Below are 22,979 nucleotides of genomic sequence, written 5' to 3'. Positions count from 1 at the left end.
AATTTTGTAAGAATCAAGTGTCATAATCTTTGTAATGCATCTAGTACACAATAGGCACTCGTGAATGAGCTCTCCATTTCCTGAATGCACATATTGGAGGGAGGACATACAGTGCTTGGTTTAGCACCTCTCCCACCTTCCTTTATTTATTTTCTTTCCTTTCTCAGGTATAGCACATTCCTCATAGATTATACTGTTTTGTCTTGGGAAGCCACAACCCTGTAATCTGGCTAAGGATCTCAGATTTTTTCTTGCTCTGAGCTGAGTTCTGTTCTAGGACACAATGCTAGGACACATTACACTGAGGCTAGCATCATAGTTCAGCATTCAGCAGGACTCTAGCTATCTGGGATGGAAGGTGCCTATTAACTAGCAGTCCTAGAAATTTCTTTCCTCGCCTATAAAAAGTCACTTTTGGGTTGTGATTAGTTCATTGAAGATTAGGTGAAGACACTTGACAATGTAAGAAATGGAGGAATAAATGCTAAATATAAATATGCACTATCCTAAGAGTATCTTTTAACCTTTAGTTTCAGTAGATACCTGTGATTCCTCTACTTTTCTGTTAGCACATATTTTATTCTGGTAGCATCATGTAACCTGAAGTTCACCCAAACAAAGTAAAAAAAAAATCCACATTTCTTTTTTATTAGAAACTAGTGTCTGTTACATAGCACATTGACATTTCAAAGCCTTTTGATTTATCCCTGTAAATGGCTAAATTACTTTAAAGCCATGGAAGGTGGAAATCATTGTTGTTATTTCCCATCCAGGAAAAACTGGGGCCAGAGTTATTTAGAAAAAAAAACTCTACCTAAAACCACTTAATGGAGCTTTGCTACCAAGTTCCTTCATCAAGTGGTCTGATGGTGACCTTAGCTCATTTGCTAGACCAAAAAAATATGTGAATCCTAACTATAACTGTGACACCTTCTCCTTTTGCACACCCTTGTTCTACCCACTGCTCTTCACAGTCATCTTGGGTCTCTTCTTTGGTAGTTTCTCTAAGTATTGGCATTTTAAAAGTAAGTCACAAGGTAGAGGAATCCAAAAGGGTTAATCTCTGGGCAGAAAACCCCAAGAGGTAGAAACCTAGGAAAGGTGAAAGTGACCCTATTCAGAACTTAAAGTGGGACCTGGCTTCTTGATTCCTGAGAGGTCCAGTCCTTTGCCCTTTAACTCAGGGGTTTCCAAACCCTGGGCCGTGGACTGGTACTGGGCGGTGGCCTGTTAGGAACCAGGCCACACAGCGAGAGGTAAGCAGCTGGGCGAGCGAGCGTTACCACCTGAGCTCCACCTCCTGTCAGCTCAGCAGCTGTATTAGATTCTCATAGGAGCACGAACCCTATCATAAACTGCACATGCAAGGGATCTAGGTTGCACATTCCTTAGGAGAATCTAATGTCTGATGATCCTGAAGTGGATCCAGTTTTATCCCAAAACCATCCCTTCACCCCCGGTCCATGGAAAAATTGTCTTCCACGAAACTGATCCCTGGTACCAACAAGGTTGGGGACTGCTGCTTTAACTCATCTGGGGTCTACTCTGTCAATGGTTACTAATTATTTGAAAGAAAAACTTTTGAGACAGGGTTTCACTCTGTCACCCAGGCTGGAGTGCAGTGGCATGATCACGGCTCATTGCAGTCTTGAACTCCTGGGCTCAAGCAATCCTCATGCCTCAGCCCCCTGAGCAGCTAGGACTAGAGGCATATGCCACCATGCCTAGCTCATTTTTTACTTTTTTTGTTGAAATGGGATGTCCCTATGTTTCCCAGGCTGGTCTGGAACTTCTGGCCTCAAGCTATCCTCTCACCTTAGTCTCACAAAATTCTGGGATTACAAGTGTGAGCCACCATACCTGGCCTTGAAATTTTAACGTGCTGTAAATTCTTGGTGTGATTTCCTCTCTCCAAATTCATGTTTTCATGCTTGTTTATATGGATACAGGAGAGAGATTAAATTATAGTGGAAATTTTAGGGCAAGGCTATTTGGGTTCATAGATCTTTTATGGAAAAAACACATATTTTCCTTAATACTTCATGAAAACGTGCTATACACACAAAGATTAATTTGCTCAAATTTCTTTTTCTTTAAAAGTAACCTCAAATTAGTATTTTTATGTGCTCACAAGGAAAGTCTAGAGACTACAAAAAGTGGTATGCTTTTTGTTTAACAAGTGGCTCTCCAAAAGAAGAGAAAAAACCTGATATGTGGCATTTGTCAATTTCTAAGGTGTAAATAATTCCACCGCCACCAATTTCAAGTGTTGTCACACTGAATGCAGATTTTGGAAGAGATGTGCACTTACCACCTCATATGAGCCAGCTCTTCCACAGCACTGAATAAATTAAAAATTACTGGCAATTGAACTGCTTAGAATTATGACCACTGCTAACATTTTGATGTTCTTCTAACTAATCTTTCTATGAAAAATATCCATATTTGTTGTAATAAGGAGTCTTTATATTGAATTTTAGTAAGTAGAGTAAGTCCTCACTTAATGTCTTCAATAAGTTCTAGGGAACTGCAATTTTTGAAGCAAAATTACTTATGACAAAACCAAATTTACCATTGGCTGATGGATATAAGCAAGAGTTAGGTCTCCATGGCATATATTTCTGGTCATGAAAACATCACCAAACTTCTAAATAAAGACTGAAAACACTTTTACTATTAAACATTGAAATAAAGTTGAGCTATCTATACCTTTAAGAAAGGTTAACAAAAACAAGATACAATAATTACCCAACTCTTGGTGAATCAGTGAGTCATGGTGGTCATTGTGGTGGTGGGTTTGTTTTCATTATTGTTACTTTTTTTTTTTTTTTTTTTGAGATGGAGTCTCACTCTGTCACCCAGGCTGAAGTGCAGTGGTGTGATCTCGGCTCACTGCAAACTCCGCCTCCCGGGTTCAAGCGATTCTTCTGCCACAGCCTCCCGAGTAGCTGGGATTACAGGCTCCTGCCATGATGCCTGGCTAATTTTTTTGTATTTTTAGTAGAGACGGTGTTTCACCATGTTGTTCAGGCTGGTCTTGAACTGACTTCAAGTGATCCACCCGCCTCGGCCTCCCAAAGTGCTGGGATTATAGGCGTGAACCACTGCGTCTGGCCTTATTTTTATTACTTTGTGAGAGTTGGGATCTTGCTGTGTCACCCAGGCTGGAGTGCTGTGATGTAAACATGGCTCACTGCAGCCTCAAACTCCTGGGCTCAAGTGATCCTCCCACCTCAGCCTCCAGAGTAGCTGGGACTACAGGTGTGTGCCACCATGCCTGACTAATTCTTTTAAAAAAAATTGTGGAGACAAGGTCTCACCACATTGCCCAGGCTGATCTTTAACTCTTGGCCTCAAACAATCCTCCCACCTCAGCCTTCCAAAGTGCTGGTTTTATAGGCATGAGCCACCATTCCCAGCCGTGATGGTGGGTTTACATTTAGGAAGCAACATTTGCCAAGTGAAAATTCTAAGAAGCATCTCCTACCACCATGCAGTTCAAAAACAATCACAAATGTGGCAAGCTCACTGAGCACTTTAGTACAGCATCGTTTATTGTTGTGCATTTGTATGATTATCATGGACTTTCTGAATTTTTATTTTACAATATCTTATATTCATTCGTTGAGTCATTTTCTAACCCACTTACTCCGGTTCAAGCAGTCACAGGTGGCTGGAGCTTATCCCGGCAGCTCAGGGTGCAAGGCTGGAACCAACCCTGGGCAGGACATTACATCACCAGGTGCACTCACACACACACCCGCACTGACTCACACTGGGACCATTTAGGCATGCCAGTTAGCCCAATGTACACATCTTCTGGATGTGGGAGGAAATGAGTACCTGGAGAAAACTCATGCAGACTCCACACAGACAGCAGCCCCAGCCGGGAGTTGATTATTTTTTTCCTCATCAATTTTATAAGGAAACAGTGTTGTAGAAAATGACCTTATTTGAGGACCTGCTGTAAATTTATGCTTTCTCATTCAGGTATCTGACTCTAGTCCATGTTTCCAGACTCAAATATTATGCACACAATTGGGAAAGACATAAAAATTCAGTGAATTTATTTTAAAGGTTCTAGTTTTCTTTGAATCTAATGTTCTAAAAAGCATTGTACAGTGTAGCATTTAACAAGTTGTATGGTTAATGCAGATGTAATGTCTGTATGACTTCAGTAGCAGCATATATAGGAGTGGTGAAAAGACCTTGTTGGATCCTTGTAGGAACAGTTGCAGTTCTGTTCATTTGGCTTGATGCAGACTAGTTGTAGGGCTGCCCATTGATGTAAACACAAATGAGAGAGGCTTTCTATGTCTTGTTCACATTTCTATTCTTAGTGTGTGGAATTGGTACTAGGAATAAGCTGCCTCCTAGTGAAGGACCTCAGGTTTAAGTGAGGCATCTATTATTCTGAGTGAAGTAACTCAGGAATGGAAAACCAAACATTGTTCTCATTCATAAGTGGGAGCTAAGTTATGAGGATGCAAAGGCATAAGAATGACACAGTGGGCCAGGCGCAGTGGCTCATGCCTGTAATCCCAACACTTTGGGAGGCTGAAGCAGGCGGATCACCTGAGGTCAGGTGTCCAAGACCAGCCTGGCCAACATGGGAAAACTCTGTCTCTGCTAAAAATACAAAAATTGGCCAGGTGTGGCAGTCATGTGTAATCCCAGCTACTCGGGAGGCTGAGGCACAAGAATCACTTGGACCTTGGAGGCAGAGGTTGCAGTGAACCAAGATTGTGCCACCGTACTCCAGCCTGGGTGACAGAGTAAAACTCCGTCTCAAAAAAAAAAATGACACAACAATGGACTTAGGAGACTTAGGAGGAAAGGGTGGGAAGGGAGTGAGGGATAAAAGACTACAAATTGAGTGCAGGGTATACTGCTTAGGAGTTGGGTGCACTCAAATCTCACACATCACCACTAAAGAACTTATTCATGTAACCAAACAACACCCATTCCCCAATAACCTATGGAAATAAAAAAATTTAAAAAATAAAAAATAAAGGGGACAAAAGACACTTATATGTGTTTGTGTGTAGATACAATTTAAGAAGTTATGGGCCAGGCACAGTGGCTCACACCTGTAATCCCAGTACTTTGGGAGGCTGAGGCAGGAGAATCTCTTGAACCTGGGAGGCAGAGGTTGCCATGAGCCAAGATCGCACCACTGTCCCCCAACCTGGGTGACAAAGTGAGGTTCCGTTTCAAAAAAAAAAAAAAAAAGCTCTGCCCAAGGCCGGGCCGGGTGGCTTACGCCTGTAATCCCAGCACTTTGGGCAGCTTCAGCACAGCAGTTTGGGAGCAGCCTGGACAATGTGGCTAGACCCCATCTCTACAAAAAATTTTTTTAAATTAGCTGGGGTGTCATGCCTGTAGTCCTAGCAGCTTGGGAGGCTGAGGTGGGAGGATGATTTGAGCTTGGGAGGTTGAGGCTGCAGTAAGCTGTGATCGCACCACTGCCCTCCAACCTGGGTGACAGAGTGAGACTAAATAAATAAATAAATAAATAAATAAATAAGTTGTGCTCAAGGCCTAGAAGGAGCTGATGAGGGTGCTGTACTGTGGCTGGATCAGGCAGAATCTCCAGGCCATTGGAGTGGAATACTGCATAAGCCCTTTGGATAGCCACAAGTACTTCAGGAGAGCCTCGTAGTGCCAGATTTCTCAAACAGAAGACCTGTGTACTTTGGCTTGAGCTCTCCTCCCAGAGTCAGGATAGAGGCTCTGCTCTCCTTGCACGGGTCCTTCTTCTGGTGATATAGTGATTGATGACGGGGCAAGGACTTCAGTAGAAGGGATAGGGAACTGGAAGCATGGTGGGAAGAGAGCAAGAAGAAGTATTTATAGTACACAAAGGAGTATGTATAGACTGCTGCTTAGAGCAACTTCTTTTTTTCCCCTAATTTTGACCTCTTTCCAATAGATTCCCTGTTTCTGCTTTAACCTGGGCTGCTTGCTAAGTGCTTGCCTCTCAGGATCTTGCGGAGGTAAGGATATACATAAGTCACAGATGAGAAGCATTTTAAAAATATGTATTATTTTGACTCACAAAACAAACAAAATGGATGCAGATGAAGGTTCTCACAGCCTATATGAGTGTTAATTAAAACCAGTTAGAGGCCTTGTCCATCAAAGGCGCTTATTTAATTCAAATATGTGCACAAAGAAACTGGGCCTTATCAAGTAAATCCATAGCTGGCACCAAGCCATCAGGAAACCCAAAACCCAACAAGCCCTCTGTTCCCTTGGACTTTTGATCAAAACGAAGTCACCCTACACACCTGGTTAGTGTAAGCACAGGTTAGTTGGGTATTTAAACCCAATGGATATTTGATTCCTCTATTAAGCAGAAAACACTGTCCAGCTACCAATTGTCAGCCTCTCTCATTTTTGGCCATTACTTAAACCTGTCCTCCATTTGCACATGTAAGTTAGCTTGGAAACATCAAGGGATCACAGAGGAATGTTTATAAAATTCCACAGAAAAATGCTTTAACTAAACTGAGGTTCATTGGTATTCCAGAGGAGTTGATAATGACTTGTTTTCCATCTGAGTCTGCTCCTCGCCTCCTCCCCTCACCTTGAACTTTTACTCGAGTCTAGGAATCAATTTTATCTAATTTCCAAATGTTGCTTGTCCATAGTTTGACTGGATTCATTATACCTATACCCAGAGTAGAAGGTAACTTGATGCATCTTAATGACATAAATATTGCCCTTACCTTGAAAAGCTTTTTCTCCCTTCTTACTACCTTATTTTGTCACTTGTTAGTAGAATCAAGGGCTGTAATGATTATTTTATTAAAATGAGGGGTTCTCTCATAGCGCATTGACCCTACTGTCTCATTTCATTTTACTTATCACATGTAGGCATTTTTTGAAACTCTTATTTTTCACGGTGTTCTAATGAGTCAGAAGTGATCCCAAAATATCTACCTCTTGGTCACTGAGAGTCCAGCTATGGGACTGACATGCATTTCCTGCAGTCTTTCTGTGCAGGGCTCTTCAGAGTAGAGGTTAGCTAGTTACTCATTGGGTATACAAACCAGTTAGGAGCTAGAGGTTTGCGTTTTGTTTCAATTTCTATCAAACTTCTACATGTGTGGAGTTTAGATACTCAAATAGCTCCAGGAGGTTTACTCACAAAAATAATAGTTCCTTAACCTACCATAATTCCTCCATTTCTTAATCACTTTGTTTATCCAGAAGCTACATGTGGTTTTGTGATTGTGGAAAAAACTACTGAAAACTGCTCAGAAGAATATGAGAGCACTAAAAGGATTTGAGATGTGGTTCTCTGGCCACTTTTGTTGTCTGTCTGAGGGGGGAAGAGTTACAGGGGAGAAGTATTACAGAGGTTGGATCCCCAGATAAAGGGGATCAGGAAACATGGAATAACACATAAGAATGGTTTCTTACCATCAAGGACCTACAGCCTAGAGGTAGGGAGAGGGCTGTGAACAGCGGCACTATGTAGAGCTGCTTTTGAGGATGACAATAAAGCAAATAGGAAGACAAAGGCCTTTGATGTGAAAGGTGATGTGGGCCATGTATGTTCAAGGCACTGTCTCCTGTCCGCTTCTCCCTTCCTACTTCTCTCTCTGCTTCAACATCTCCCCAACTGGACAAGCAACCCAAGGGATATCACAGGTCTGGGACTTTCATTATGTGGCCCAAGATACAGCCAGCGAATATGGAAGAACATATATATATATATATATATATATATATATATATATATATATATATATCTAGAGATAAAACTGTGGCATTTTGCAGACACTACTCCTCCCTCTGGCTTTCAGCTTTAGAATGTGGGCATTCAAAAGAAATGTCCAATGCTTTTGCCATTCAGTTATTTTTTAAACTTTCATGTGTCTTCACACCCTGTGCCTTGTAGTTTGCTTCAACTAATAATAATACCTAAAGATGACTTTTTATTTGGACATTAGATGAATCTTTAAATTTTAGTACCCTTGAAGGCAATCTCAGTTTGAGATGTATCAATTGCTTTAAATACTTAAATGTGTGTTACATCTGTGGTCTACTTTTTAAACACTTGGGCAAAGAGCTGGTAGCTCCATGCTTCTAATGCCATCATCTTTCTGTTATTACAGTGACATAGCTGGGCGTGGTGGCTCACTCCTGTTATCCCAGCACTTTGGGAGGCTGAGGCGGGTGGATCACCTGAGGTCAAGAGTTCGAGACCAGCCTGACCAACAAGGTGAAACCCGTTCTCTACTAAAAATACAAACTTAGCCAGGCGTGGTGGTGCATGCCTATAATCCCAGCTACTTGGGACGCTGAGGCTGGAAAATCTCTTGAACCTGGGAGGCAGAGGTTGCAGTGAGTGGAGATAGTGCCACTGCACTCCAGCCTGGGTGACAGAGCAAGACTCCATCTCAAAAATAAATAAATAAATAAATAAATAAATAAATAAATAATAAAAATAAAGTGACGGAAAGACTGAGTGCTCTTTATACATGAGGAAAGGATAGTAAATAGTGTTAATCATCATCTTTTAATCATCTGGAGCCTGAGAACAAATTTTTTATCCAAGAAAAGTATTTTTATTCACCAAAATGCAGGAGATTTGGGCTCCACTGCAGGTGTTTTAACTACTAATTTATTAGTCGTAGTTTGTCAGCCTGCAAAATGATAGCTCAAAGTCTTAGGCATATGAGCTTCATGGGTACACAGAAAACCAGGGGGAGACAGGCCAAATTAGGCAATATAAAAGGAGTGAAGGGGAAGTGTGTGTGAGCTGGGAAGTACTTTGGGGGCAATTCGGTCATCCCATTTGTAAGGGTATCACCATCTGAGAACCTTTCACTTCCTAGAATTAGTTTATATATTTGATTCATTTCTTTCTAAACACCTTGACCTCAGTGGAAAATGAGTAGTTTGGAATTGGATTGGATTGCCTTTATTCAGAACAGCAGGGCATCAAAGAATTACAGAGAAATAAAGGTCCTTGATAGAATGCTCCAAATAAGTGTAGGGAAAAAGCAGATATCAACACCCATTTTGAGTATATGAGAGAGCACTACCTTCTTGCAAAGTTGGGATACTGGTGATGGGGCAGGTCCTTTCTGTTTTCGCTGTGAATCCTGCAATTCTGAGCTGGTATAGGTTTTGCTGCTATAGGGTTTGCTGCCCCTGCCTTTTTTGTGGATTTCTTTTGGGCCTGTGAGAAATGGTTCTGGGGAGAGGTGGCATCTCCAACTCTTCACTTACTTGGGGAGTTGTGTTACTTAGAAAAGACTTCTGTTTAAGAGTGATGTTGTTCCAACATAATCCTTGACAGTTTTCCTTCAGCCTTTCCCTATTCCATGTCTTTCTGCTGTGCCTTAATCTGCAGTGATGGTTGCTGCCTGTAATACTTCAGTTCCCTCTTGTAATCCCTCACTGATTTTCGGGAGGTCTTAGTTGAATTTAAAATTTTAACTCCTTACATTTGTCAGTGTCTTTTTCTGATGTTGGGCTAGTTCTGTGTACCAGGTTTCAGTGCCTTCTTTCTTCTGCTTCTCCTCGTTTTCTGGCCTAGATCTTTATTTTTTTAAATATGATCTTGTTTGTGAGGCCTAACAAACAGTGACACCTCTGAAATGACGTGTTTTATGTCTGTTAAAAGCATCTATTCTTCCATTAAATCCTGCTTTCTCTTCATGAACGTCATCAGACTATCCACAGTAAACAAAACCAAGCCTCGTTTTTGTCTGTACTTGTTCTTTTTGGCTCTTGTTTATCATGTTTTATCTTTGATGTGCCTTTCCTCTGAACACTAATTCCATAAATTTTTCTGACATATGGCCTCAGGAAACATGTAATTCATATATGTCCACCTACAATAACTGTCACTAGAAAATCATCTAGTAAGTCTTGTTAATATTTTATACTGATATTGCTGCACTTTCCTTCTCATTCATCTATATTTTTATCTTAATTTTCAGCAAGTGTTTTCCTAATTGCCAGTTTCCCAATTACCACACATTTCATCGGCAGCTCTACCATGTGCTTCTTAATAATTTTCTCTTTCTTGGCTTCTGTAAGAAATGGGAATTGGAGTCATTCCATTTTAATTTTTTAATTCTTGCCTCATTTCAATTGTTAGGTTCTTGGGTACTGGTCATACTTTGTCATCTTTAACAATTCAAAAATCCTTCTGTATCTAAATGCACCTTTTTTTTTTTTTTTTTTTTTTTTAAGACAGAGTCTCACTCCGTTGCCCAGGCTGGAGTGCAGTGGCACGATCTCGGCTCACTGCAAGCTCCGCCTCCCGCATTCACGCCATTCTCCTGCCTCAGCCTCCCAAGTAGCTGGGACTACAGGCACCTGCCACCACGCCTGGCTAATTTTTTGTGTTTTTAGTAGAGATGGAGTTTCATCGTGTTAGCCAGGATGGTCTCGATCTCCTGACCTCGTGATCCGTCCGCCTCGGCCTCTGAAAGTGCTGGGATTACAGGCGTGAGCCATCGCGCCCGGCCTAAATGCACTCTTGAAGAGAATGGAGGCCTGGGTTTATTTCTTTTCTATTTTTATATGTCTCTTTTGGTCTTCAAGATCTTTTATTCCCCTCTATGTACAGGCCGACTTCTAAGATCTCATATATGGTATTAAGAAGGAGTTAGGAGTATTGTTAATTCTGGGTCCTCAGAAATGCCTCCAGAATAATCTGTTGCTAAGGCACAATTGAGTTTATCCTGACTGTGGTGAGGAGGAGCACTACCTTGACAGAGTCTTAGTAGCATGAGGGAGGGGCATGCACAGTCTGGAAGTCTGGATATTTATGAGGTTTTGGAGTGTGATTTAAGGTAGCTCTTTGAATGCAGAAGCTTGATCAGGATTGGGTAAGGATCATGATAGAATAGTTTATGACTGATGGACACAACTAGGGGAAGCTTTGAGGCAAGAGCTTTGATTTTAATCCTATCTGCTGAATGTCTGTTTGCCGTTCATTTGAATATTTCTTCTGGAAGTTTCTGAAATGAACAGTTATTTTTAGGTTTTTTCTTCCTGTGCAAGAGTGACCTGGACTAGTAAAGTTATGTTGATGGGTACAGTAGAAGTTTCTGAAATGAACAGTTAGTTGCATTTTTTTCCTTCCTGTGCAAGAGTTACCTGGACTAGCAAAGTTATGTTGATGGGTATGGTAGAATAATAAAATTATATTACTGAAGACAACCAAAGAGTAGAATCATGTCCATGCAGACAGTGAGCTGTAAGGAGGTAGATGCTTTCAGTTGTCAGCATGCAGAATCACTTTTTACTTTATGAATGGTCATGGTAGCATTGATAAGGCAAATGATTTTGCTTGTTGTTGATTTTTATGCCTTTCTACCTAAATGCAATTATGTTTTTTGCTTAAACTTAGTCGAAAAGAAAATCTTTATTCAGGATGACTAAGCTTCTGAAATGTCATTTAACTAACTTTCTTCAATACCTGGGCTCAGTCTAGCTTGAAAAAGTTAAGTGTATATTAACAACAGCAACTGTACATGATTTTCCTCCACTCCTTTAGAAAGTGACTAATCAAGACAGAGAATCGAAGGCAAGTTCAGAGGGGTTTTCATTAAGGTTAATCCTTAAAAAACGAAATAAAATATTTGGGGGCTGTGTTAGTCTATTTTGGGTTGCTACAAAGGGATACATGAGACTGGGTAGTTTATAAAGTAAAGAGACTTATTTGCACTCAGAGTTCTGCAGGCAGATAGAAGCATGGCACTAGCATCTGCTCGGCTTCTGGTGAGGTCTCGGGAAGGTTACAATCATAGTGGAAAGCAAAGGGGAAGCAGGTGTGTCACATGGCAAGAATAGGAGCAAGCGACGGAGGAAGTGGCTGGCTTTTTTTTTTTTTCTGTTTGAAACAGCGTCTGATTGCCATTGCCCAAGCTGGAGCACAGTGGCATGATCACGACTCACTGCAGCCTCAACTTCCTGGGCTCAGGTGATTCCCCCACCTCAGCCTCCTGAGTTGCTGAGACTACAGGCACACACCACCATGCTCAGCTAATTTTTTTGTATTTTTAGTAGAGGCGAGGTTTCATGTTGTCCAGGCTGGTTTAGAACTACTGGTCTCAAGCGATCTGCCCGCTTTGGCCTCTCAAAGTATTGGGGTTACAGGCGTGAGCCACGGCACCCAGCCAAGGCTCCTTTAAACAACTAGATCTCACATGAACTCAGAGTGCATTTATTACTGCAAAGACCAAAACATTCATGAGGGATCTACCCCCATAATCCAAACACCTTCCACTAGACCCACTTCCAACATTATCGGTCATATTTCAACATGAGATTTGGAGGGAGCATACATCCAAACTATATTGGGACAGATACACTCTAACACACTGAGTGCAACACTAGAAGCAAAATTCATCTGACCAACCTGAGGCAGCTTTTTGCATTCTTTGTCGTATATCTGAAAATGAAATCCTGGAGATTGTTTCCTGTCTAGCTTCCATTCTGGCCCTAATGCTGGCTTCACTAGTTAGCTTCAGCTACAAGCTACATAGTATAGATTTTTAAAAAATTCATCGTGCCGTATACTGGAGAATGGGTTGCTCAGCTCACAGATTAGGGTAGGTAAAATATAGGAAGATTATATTTAACATTGGGCCAACAGTTAAAATTTGGTTCTCTCAAGATAAATAGTTACACCAAAGTCAGTTATCTCTAGGCTACACAAACATCAAGTCAATATTATTGATTAGTCCTCTTAATTTAATAGTCAGGTGTGATTTCCTTCTAATGGTTCTGACACTGTTGGAGAAAATAAATGGACACAGGGGAAAGTGCATTGTACTTTGGCATATGTTATGGCTTCTTGGTAACCTAGAGTTTGTGTATTCGTTTGTTAATTTTGAAGAGGTTTTGAGACTTTGTAGTGAAGAAGGAAATCGCTACAGGAGGCTGTCCCCAGTGCTTAGTATTGGTTACTCTTCCAAATGAATGCCTGTATTAGCTATATATTGATTTATAAGAAATAACTTCAAAACTTAGCTTCAAATAATACACATTTATTATTTCCAAGTTTCTGTGGATGTGGAATATATGAGTGTGGCTTATCTGAATGGCTTGTAGCACAGGGTCTCCTAGGAAGCTATGATCCAGTTGTTTGCCAGACCTGTATTATCTCCAGGGAGCACCTTGAGGAAGATCTGCTTCCAAGATCACTGATGTAGCTATTGGCAGGCCTCAGATCCTTACTGGCTGCTGGCTGGAGACATCAGTTCCTTGCCACCTGGGCTTCTCCATTGGACAGCTCCCAACATGGCAGCTGGTTTCTTTCAGAGTGAGTAATAGCAAGACAAGTCTGTAAAAATGGAAGCCAGTCTTTTTGTAACTCAATCTTGGAAGCAACATCCTGTCCTTTCTACTGTGTTCTCTTTGATAGAAACAGTCAGTAAGACCAGTCCACCCTCAAGGGGAGGAGATTGCACAAAGGCATGAATACCAGAACATAAGGACTGTTGGGGGCCATCTTAAAGGCTGCCTCGCATAATTTTTGACCCAGTCCTATAGTTACTTCAAAGTCCCAGCAATCAGCAGTGCTCTCTCCTGAGTACTCTGAGTATCATAAGATTGCATAATTTTATGAGTCTGTCACCATTGTGGAAGAGGAAATTTCATAGCATCATAAACTCATTCTATGTCTTGCTAGATGAAAGACATCACATAGTTTAAAGCTCCCTAGCATCTACAGCACCAAGAAACCCTTTGATGGTTTTCCCCAGAGACTGCATGTTTGAAAATTTTGTATGAATCAAATAAACTACATTATAGTTAATTTGGTTCTTAATCATATGGAAATTTTTGGCATTTGGAAACTATCAGTTTGGGCTTCTGATGACCTGTTAATCCATCAAGTTGATAAGTTCCTGACTTTCTACCTATTTGTACATATTTATCCTAAACTCTCAGACTTTGGTAATTTAAATAATACTGTAACCCTGTTTGCATTGCCTCTGATTTCACAGAGGATTTAATAGACTAATGCAACTCGAAAAAGATGGGATAACATGTGTAAAGGTACTCAAATAGTCTGGATTTCCTATTAAGCTAGAATAGGATTTTCTCTTCTAATTTCCCTTCACCTGTAGCTATAGGGTTGTGGATAAAATAGCTGTATTTAAAACACAACAGCTCCGCATCTCAGTTCTGTTTAGTGTTGGTGAACTCTCTGACAACCTGTCTGACATATATTTTTCTTATCTTTTACCTCTTCCTATAACTCTGGGCCTTCTTTTTGTTCCATTTGCATGCCAAATACTTTCCGTCTAAGGGCTTTTGCCTGTGCTATTTTCTCTCCCTGGAATGCTGCTCTTAGCGTTTCCTGCCCTAAAATATCTTACCATCTCCCGTTGCAGTGTGGTACTTGACCATCAGAGTACAAATCTGTACCATCATGAAATAGGAGAATTGGAGAGAACTTCAGAGTAATTTTCCTATCTCATTTGGTAAATACAAACATTGAAGAAAATAGATTTGCTCAGGAAATAATGCATCACATACTTGAAATAACTCAGGACAAGGCCAGACATTACAGAAAATGTGAAAACACGTGGCAAAGAAGGAAATGTTCCCTCAGAACCTCACAGTCTAGTTAGAGAGGCAAAAGTAACTTAAATTCACTCTATCTGTATAATGACTTGAAGGAAAGGATACATTGCAGTTTAGGTTGAGAAATCTTAGAAAATCTTAATGGTGGGGTGCAACTTGTTCTAGCTTTGCAAGGATAGAGCAAGAGTAAGAATCAACAGAAGAGAGGGAGAGACTACTGGAGAAGAATAAGGTATGTGGTAAGGGTATAAAAGTGGGAGGACACAATAGGAACTGCCATCTTTAATGCTGAGTTACTGATTGCAATCTGCTGCTGCAACTAGACTTACATCTTTCCTAAGCACTAATGTCATTTGACCCTGAGTACAGAGGCTTTATTAGATTATTACATCTGTGACACTATAGCTATTAGTCACCCTCAGCCATAGGACTTGACAATATATTGGTGTTCTATTTTTACTTCTGCCTGGTAATATCCCTGAAGTACTGAAATTATGACCAGAAAATTAATTTCTTTGCATTTGAATGAGAAATAAAAGAACAAGGAATAATTCTACATTCAGGCTATAAATCTCTAGAGTTGTCAGAAACACTATTAAAAGTTTAGACTGAATTTTGCATTAAGCTTTGCCGCTCCTCTCCTGAGGAACTGATGAGAGAAATACCAGATCATAGCACGTTAATGTAGTTCAAAGCTACTAAACAGATGCATGCACATACGTGTACACACGGTTGTAATGTTGATTATTTTGCAAGGTCAGGAAAGGAATGGCTGTTTATTGTGCTGCCTACAATTTTCTTTCCTGAGTATGTAAATGAGACCAGCTATTTCTTAATCTAAGCTTTTCAGAGTTGTTTTTCTGAGGGATCTGTTTATGTGTGTGCGGTGTGTCTGTATGTTTGATTCCTCAACAGAGTATTCAAAGAACTATTCCAGTGCACTCTGGAAGTGAAAAAAGCACAGGGTACATAGAGGTTAAGAAGTTATATACACGTAAAGAAATGACATCACATCTAATACTGGGAAATGAACACACAATACCATATATGTTATCTTTCATATTGAATTCCTGATAAGATGAGGTAGGCCACGTTCAAGGGCTTCCCAGAACTCTTCCCTAATACTTAGTTCACAGTCTGATACTGGCAAAGTCAGAAGGGCCCTTGGGGATCACTTCCCAATGTTTCAGTAATGAAGCGGCCTTTAGTGGGATAAAGGCCACCCAGATTGTGATTGAGCTGAGACCAAAGTCTTGCCTCCTGCTATATGTTGTTGATTCCATTCCGCTGTGCACCTTCCCTCTCTGGAAAACTCAGAACTCAAATTTCCAGGAAGTTGATAGTTATAAAGACAGTACATTATCTCTTTTTTTCAGAGGGAGGAATGGAACCATAGTGAAATGATTTATCTACAGTCACAAGGCCAGATATGGGACTAGGTCAGGAATCTAGGTGACCATGCTCTGGCCACACCTCTGTTTAATAACTGCATCCGTATTTAGGAAGAAATGTCATGCAACTAAGTGGTGAATGTTATTACTTAGACTAACTAATATGTACTGCATGAGACATTCAGTCATTAGAAAGGCTTTGCCATCCCTCTGGAATTCAAAGTTGTGTAGGGTTTCTTGAATGCTTATTTCCAGAGCTAGATTGGGGTTAGGGTTGAGGTATTAGTGGTAGAAGGAGAGAGTGGTGTGAGCATGCATAGTTGAATTTAATAGGGGTTTAGCCATCCCGCAGCTTCTGAGCATATAATAAGCATGCTTTATAAGCATGAAATTCATAGGTAGAAAGTAGTAAGCGCTACCTTTGATGTCTGGACCTGGATCTAAGGCTTTATATCAGCATTCAAGTGTTTCTATAAGGTGTAGGCACAAGGGAATTTCTTAGGCACTTATTTTCTGTGAAGTTGGGGAACTCATTGGGCAAAATAAGAAATAAATAGAACCATTAGATATCCTTGGAGAAAAGTGTTTTTTTTTTTTTTTTTTTTTAGTCCAATGAAACAGCTTTGGATAACCATCGTCTCTAGCTCCATGAACTCAGCAAATAAGTATGGAGTTCTATTATATTAATAGAGTAGATTGAAGACATTTAATAACTCATTATCTCACTTATGTGCTGAAATGAGTAATGAGAGTGAAGTACAAAGCCAATGTTAACTCTGTGAATGGAGTACCGGTTTTCTACTTAATAAAAGCTATAATTAGTATGAATGTTGTTGTACACTGATTGCCAACTGCCTTGGAGTAAATATCACCCCCGTTTATTGCAATTTCTTTGACATTATTCCATTTGAATTATTTATCCTAGTTTTAAAGGGACTCTATGAAAAAATGCAATAAATGTTTGTAATACTTTTTCAGAAAACTGTATTCCAAATCATTTTATAAAGCAGTGTGAAAACAGTAAAATAGTTATGAACCAAGTTGGCTGTCTGTTGTTCTGGCTGATTGTCCAATTCAGGCCAGTCTGTGTTTACAGGCTGTCAAGTGCTGTGAAAGGGTCTCCTCAAGAGGGTAGGAAGTCAGTCCATGTGACCTGTAAGGTTTCTTCCAACTCTTGAGTATACAATTTGGTGAAAAGCTAAACTGGTGGTAGACAGGATACAAACCATCTGCAAATGTCGTTTAAAGGGTTTTGGATTTTTTTTCTTAGAGCTGATAAGGACCAAAATTCTTCTTGCCAAAGGGCACAGTTTATACCTTCCTGTTTATGGTAGCCATTATTCATTTGTTCAGATGATTTGAAATAATAGTGTTATGTTCAAATGCACAATGCTATCACTTTAAAATGTAGTAAATTTTTCTTTACATACCATTTACAGAATGCTCTGTCATACTTAACCATTGTGTTATTGAAGGGTAAAGGTAGACAAGGACTTTATAGAGGTCCTATATATGTGAATGTATATATTTGAAATGGCTGAGTGAAGAGTTAAAGGGTATGTGATAGCATGCCTATTTGTGGGTAATACTTTTCCTCATCTGGTGCATTTTCGTGTGCCGTGCATGCGCATGCATACACACATGCACACAGAACAGGGTTATCATGGCAGGTTATACCATCTGTAAGGTCAAAAGTTCTGTTTGTAGGGCTGCATTTTTATTTGTTCTAAAGTAGTGGTTCTTAACATTTTCTTTGATCACAGATCTATTTGTTACTCTGTTGACTTTGTATATTATCTACTTGGAAAAATAGACCTTTGCACGTAGCCATACACTTTTGTAGTTTTCTAGGGATTCAAGGATTACATTGGGTGCCCAATGTATTACCCAGGGTAGGAATTCCTGTTAATCTTACCTAAGTAGTTATTTCTTTATTGGGTAATAAGATATTTGACTGCCTACCATGTACTGTGGCCCCTATGCTGGATGTCTTTACTAAGCAGCCAGGTGACCTTGGGGCCAACCCTTTACCTTCCCAGGTTTCCTATGATGTAAAATTAGAGCATTCTAATGGATGATCCCTAAAGTCCCTTATAATGTTTTATTTACTCAGTCTTATTCTAGGCAATGAAGGAAATGCACAGTCCAAGCATCCAATAAGGTAGGACAGTGCCCAGAACCAGGCAAATGAAATAAAGAGAAAAATGCTCTCACTAGATAATCTGAAGACCAAACACTTAGGCAAAACTCTGTGTCACATTGGTACAAGTGTACTGCAGCACCAAGCCTGCTTCTATATATGGCATTAATTATTAGAATAATAATTAATTATGTTGTTAATCCTTTTGGACTATTGCATGGTTGTTGTACTTTATTGTTGGGTTGATTTTAAAGTTTTTTTTTAATTGAATCTTTTTTAACCTAATATTTAATGAATTGAGTTACTGTTTCTGGACTGTAAGAGGTGGGAGGAGATGTATCCTGTGTAAGGAAGCTATGAGTGGTATTTCACACAAATCCTTTCAAATAAATCAGATTTAAAGTGTTTATGTTATAGGCTGTACTGAAAACATTTCAAAAGCTCTTAGTAAACTTGTCCCTAGGCTTCTTATGTCTGTATTTATTCAGCTTTCAGATGTTCATTTGCTCATATTGGGGGTATGTTTGTTTTAGTTTTTATCCAGTACCATTTATTTATTATTATTATTATTATTATTATTATTATTGAGATTATTGAGATGGAGTTTCACTCTTGTTGCCCAGGCTGGAGTGCAGTGGTGCAATCTTGGCTCACTGCAACATCTGCCTCCTGGGTTCAAGCAATTCTTATGCCTTAGTCTCTCCAGTAGCTGGGACCACAGGGGCGTGCCATCACACCTGGCTAATTTTTCCATTTTTAGTAGAGACGGGGTTTCACCATGTTGGCCAGGCTGGTCTCGAACTCCTGATCTCAGATGATCCTCCCGCCTCAGCCTCCCAAAGTGCTGGGATTACAGGAGTGAGCCACCATGCCCGGCCACCTTTTAATTTTATAGTCAAGGTTTGTATAACTGAGACTTCAAGCTGTATCAGGATGTCCAAATAGGTTCATTAATTCTGGAAGATTTTCTCCTAACAAGTAAGAGTTTATCAGGATGGAATAATGACATCTTAAACCTATTAAATTGAAAATATCTTTATACTCACCCTGGAGCTTAAATATGTCAGCCAATGATAATTAAATACCACCCAAACGCTCACAATTTTCTGAGAAAAGAAAATTAGCTGATCTTAATATGACTGGAAGATAAATCAGACCATCAACATTCAATCATTCATATGAGAAATTTATATAACTCATTTTAAACACATCAGATGAACTGGAAAATTAGAGTAATTAAATGTTAGAGGGGAATGAATTTTATTAGAAGAGCAAGAAAGAATTGACATGCTGAGAGCGCTGCAAAGACCACATCCTGAAGACTCTCGAGAAAATGCAGACATACAAGACTGGAGGGTATAATGAATGAACAGGTTCCCTGGAGTTCTTAGGAGTAAACAGGAGGAGTCCAAGGTGTCCAGATTCTTAATAGGTGGATGGCTAGACCTGGAATATGCCAGCACACTGAAGAAGAGGACAGAAATACCATAAAGGTTGACTTTACTCCATTTATCTAAATTAAAAGCCTTTTGAAGTTAAAAAAATATAAATGTCTTCAAATGTACAGATGGGTTTCTGATAAAGATCAACAGCCTTCTCTCCCATGTTTCTCTGTCCCCTTCCACCCTCTTCATATTTGTTTTAAATTCTTCTGGCTATTTCTCTATCTCCATATACTAGCTTGACCATTATTTAAATTTTTATCTTAGGAGATCCTCTATCGTCTTTTGTTGTAATAGTTCTTGTGCCCCACCCTCATCTTTCCTCTTGTGTCTTCTGCCAAAATGTATGTCACTACTAAGTTCTCTGTTAGTTGCTTCTGCAACTTCAGCCACTGTACTTCAGCTTCAATCTCTTGTTGGGTCAAGACTCCATGCTTACAAGGACATTTATTTTGCAATTCTCTCCTTCCCTTCACTTCTGTCCCTTTCACTTTCTGCCCTCTGCCCTTTACTTTTACATTTCATGGTTGTCCAGAGCACTCTTTCTTTATTTATGATCCTCTTATTTTGTTGGAGTAAATCATTAAGTAAACTCCTAGGAAACGTGTGTGAGGCAGTTTCTGAATTGTTGACTTTTTGAAAATATATTTATTTAGACCTCACATTTGATTGATAGAATTCTAAGTTCAAACCCATAAGCCTATGGTTATTTTCTTTCCTCTGTTTTCTTTCTTCTATCTTTGTGGATTTTTTATTACTCAGATATTGTGTCTCCTGGACCAATCCTCTGTAATATTTATATTTCTTATATGTGTCTCTTTGACATTTTGCCTTTATTTGCTGGGAATACATTCCCAAGATTGTGAGACTCGTACTTCACTGAACACCTTTTTTTAGGCCGCAGTGCACTCCCCACCACCTCCATTCCCTGGCTCTTTCTAGGTCCCATTCTTCCCTCTTAAGCTTCTCATTCATAATTGTGACTCCAACCATGACGATAGTAGACAAAGAAGTTTTTGATTCTAATCCTTAAATTTGCTCTCTAACAAAAAATATTCCTTTTCCTTTCCTCTCTGTCGTCCTCTTTAATTTCTCATGAAAATGCACCTTCTCCTTCTCTTGGAATGCCATTATGCAACATAAGGCACAATTAAAGACTTCCTTATAATTGTTAAAATATCATGTAAGTTGCCTTTCACAATGCCAAACCTGGGCTTTGAGTAGAATTTATCATGTGAACTGTGCCACAGCTGATTGTTACACCATTTTCTCTGTAATTGGAGTAAATAAAAGTAGTACAAGGGTCACACATTATTAAATGAGCCATTAGAAAACATCTCGAATAACAAATGGAAGAAGAGGACATGTTACTTGCATAGGAGTCTCCCTTTCCGAAAACTATGACTTTTTAAATCTACAGTAAGCACTCTATTCATATGAGTTAATAATTAGCTCATTCTTAATTAGCAGAACACCTCAAAATTAACCGCCTTGATAATCCAAATTATTTTTGCTTATTATATATAAAGAAGTCATTTAATTTAAGCACTGCATCTAACTTTACACCTTGAAATATATTGCATCCCTCTTGTCCCACAAGTTCTTTAGAATTTTCCTGCAATGTTGTGTTTTGTGCTGATTGGAATCTCCCGATAATGGGCTCATCCAGCCACCTACTTGCTGCAAGATTCCTGGTACACTTAGCTCTACCCATTTCTCTTGCTGGTAATTGACCAAAGCCTTCTGCTTACAGGCAATGGGTAAATGAAAAAATTTCTCACCACTACTTAAACTATCTTGGGATGCTGAAAGCAAGATTGAGAGAAAGGTGAGGCTTCTGATTTTAGAGCTTCATCTTAGAATTTAGAACTAGAAAGCACTGTTTTTTTTTTTCAGAGTGTAATGTTATTTTATATTTTATTTTATTATTATTATTATTATACTTGGAGTTCTAGGGTACATGTGCATAACGTGTAGGTTTGTTACATATGTATACTTGTGCCATGTTGGTGTGCTGCAACCATCAACTCGTCAGCACCCATCAACTCGTCATTTACATCAGGTATAACTCCCAGTGCAACCCCTCCCCCCTCCCCCCTCCCCATGATAGGCCCCGGTGTGTGATGTTCCCCTTCCCGAGTCCAAGTGATCTCATTGTTCAGTTCCCACCTATCAGTGAGAACATGCAGTGTTTGGTTTTGTGTTCTTGTGATAGTTTGCTAAGAATGATGGTTTCCAGCTGCATCCATGTCCCTACAAAGGACACAAACTCATCCTTTTTTATGGCTGCATAGTATTCCATGGTGTATATGTGCCACATTTTCTTAATCCAATCTGTCACTGATGGACATTTGGGTTGATTCCAAGTCTTTGCTATTGTGAATAGTGCCACAATAAACATACGTGTGCATGTGTCTTTATAGCAGCATCATTTATAATCCTTTGGGTATATACCCAGTAATGGGATGGCTGGGTCATATGGTACATCTAGTTCTAGATCCTTGAGGAATCGCCATACTGTTTATTTTACTTTTTAACATTTCTTCTTGATATTTTATTTTCTCTTTCTTCCCAACTTTTAGGTTCAGGAGGTATATGTGCAGGTTTGTTACATGGGTAAATTGAGTGTTGTGGAGGTTTTGTGTACAGATTACTTAATCATCCAGGTAATTAGCATAGTAATCATTGGGTACTATGATTTTTGTTTTTTTTAATCCTCATCCTCCTTCCTTCCTCCACCCTCAAGTAGGCCCTGGGGTGTATTGTTCTCTTTTTTGTGTCCACTGGTACTCAGTGTTTAACTCCCACTTATAAGTGAAAACATGCAGTATTGGTTTTTCTGTTCCCATGTTAATTTGCTTAGGATAATAGCTTCCAGCTCCATCCGTATTGCTGCAAGGGACATCATTTCATTCTTTTTTATGTTTACATAGTATTCTATGGTATATATGTACTGTATTTTCTTTATGCAGCCCACCATTGATGTTAACAAGTGTTTAGGCTGATCCCATGTCTTTGCTATTGAGGCACTGCTTCTTTAAGGAACTGTTTCCTTTATCTACCTTTTTAAATTCACTGTTAACATAAGCTGCTCTTATTTTGTAAATTTTACTTTAAGTTCTGGTATACATGTGCTGAATGTGCAGGTTCATCACATAGGTATACATGTTCCATGGTGGTTAACTGCACCTATCAACCCATCATCTAGGTTTTAAGCCCCACATGCATTAGGTATTTGTCCTAATGCTCTCCCTCCCTTTCCCCCTACTCCCTGAGAAGCCCTTGTGTCTGATGTTCTTCTCCCTGTGTCCATGTGTTCTCATTGTTCAACTCCCAATTATGAGTGAGAACATGCGGTGTTTGGTTTTCTGTTCCTGTGTTAGTTTGCTGAGGATGATGGTTTCCAGCTTCATCCATGTCCCTGCAAAGGACATGAAC

General features: G+C 39.7%; 1 protein-coding gene across 1 annotated transcript in view; it reads left to right on the top strand.

The window, feature by feature from the left end:
• Positions 1-22,979, top strand: part of USP26 (ubiquitin specific peptidase 26) — a 75,346-nt gene that overhangs the window by 7,462 nt on the left and 44,905 nt on the right. The gene's annotated exons all lie outside the window — the stretch shown is intronic.

Source organism: Macaca thibetana, chromosome X (genome assembly GCF_024542745.1).
Source record: "Macaca thibetana thibetana isolate TM-01 chromosome X, ASM2454274v1, whole genome shotgun sequence".
Taxonomy (NCBI): domain Eukaryota; kingdom Metazoa; phylum Chordata; class Mammalia; order Primates; family Cercopithecidae; genus Macaca; species Macaca thibetana.
Note: the sequence above shows the minus strand (reverse complement) of the source record. Positions and strands in the feature narration are given on the sequence as shown.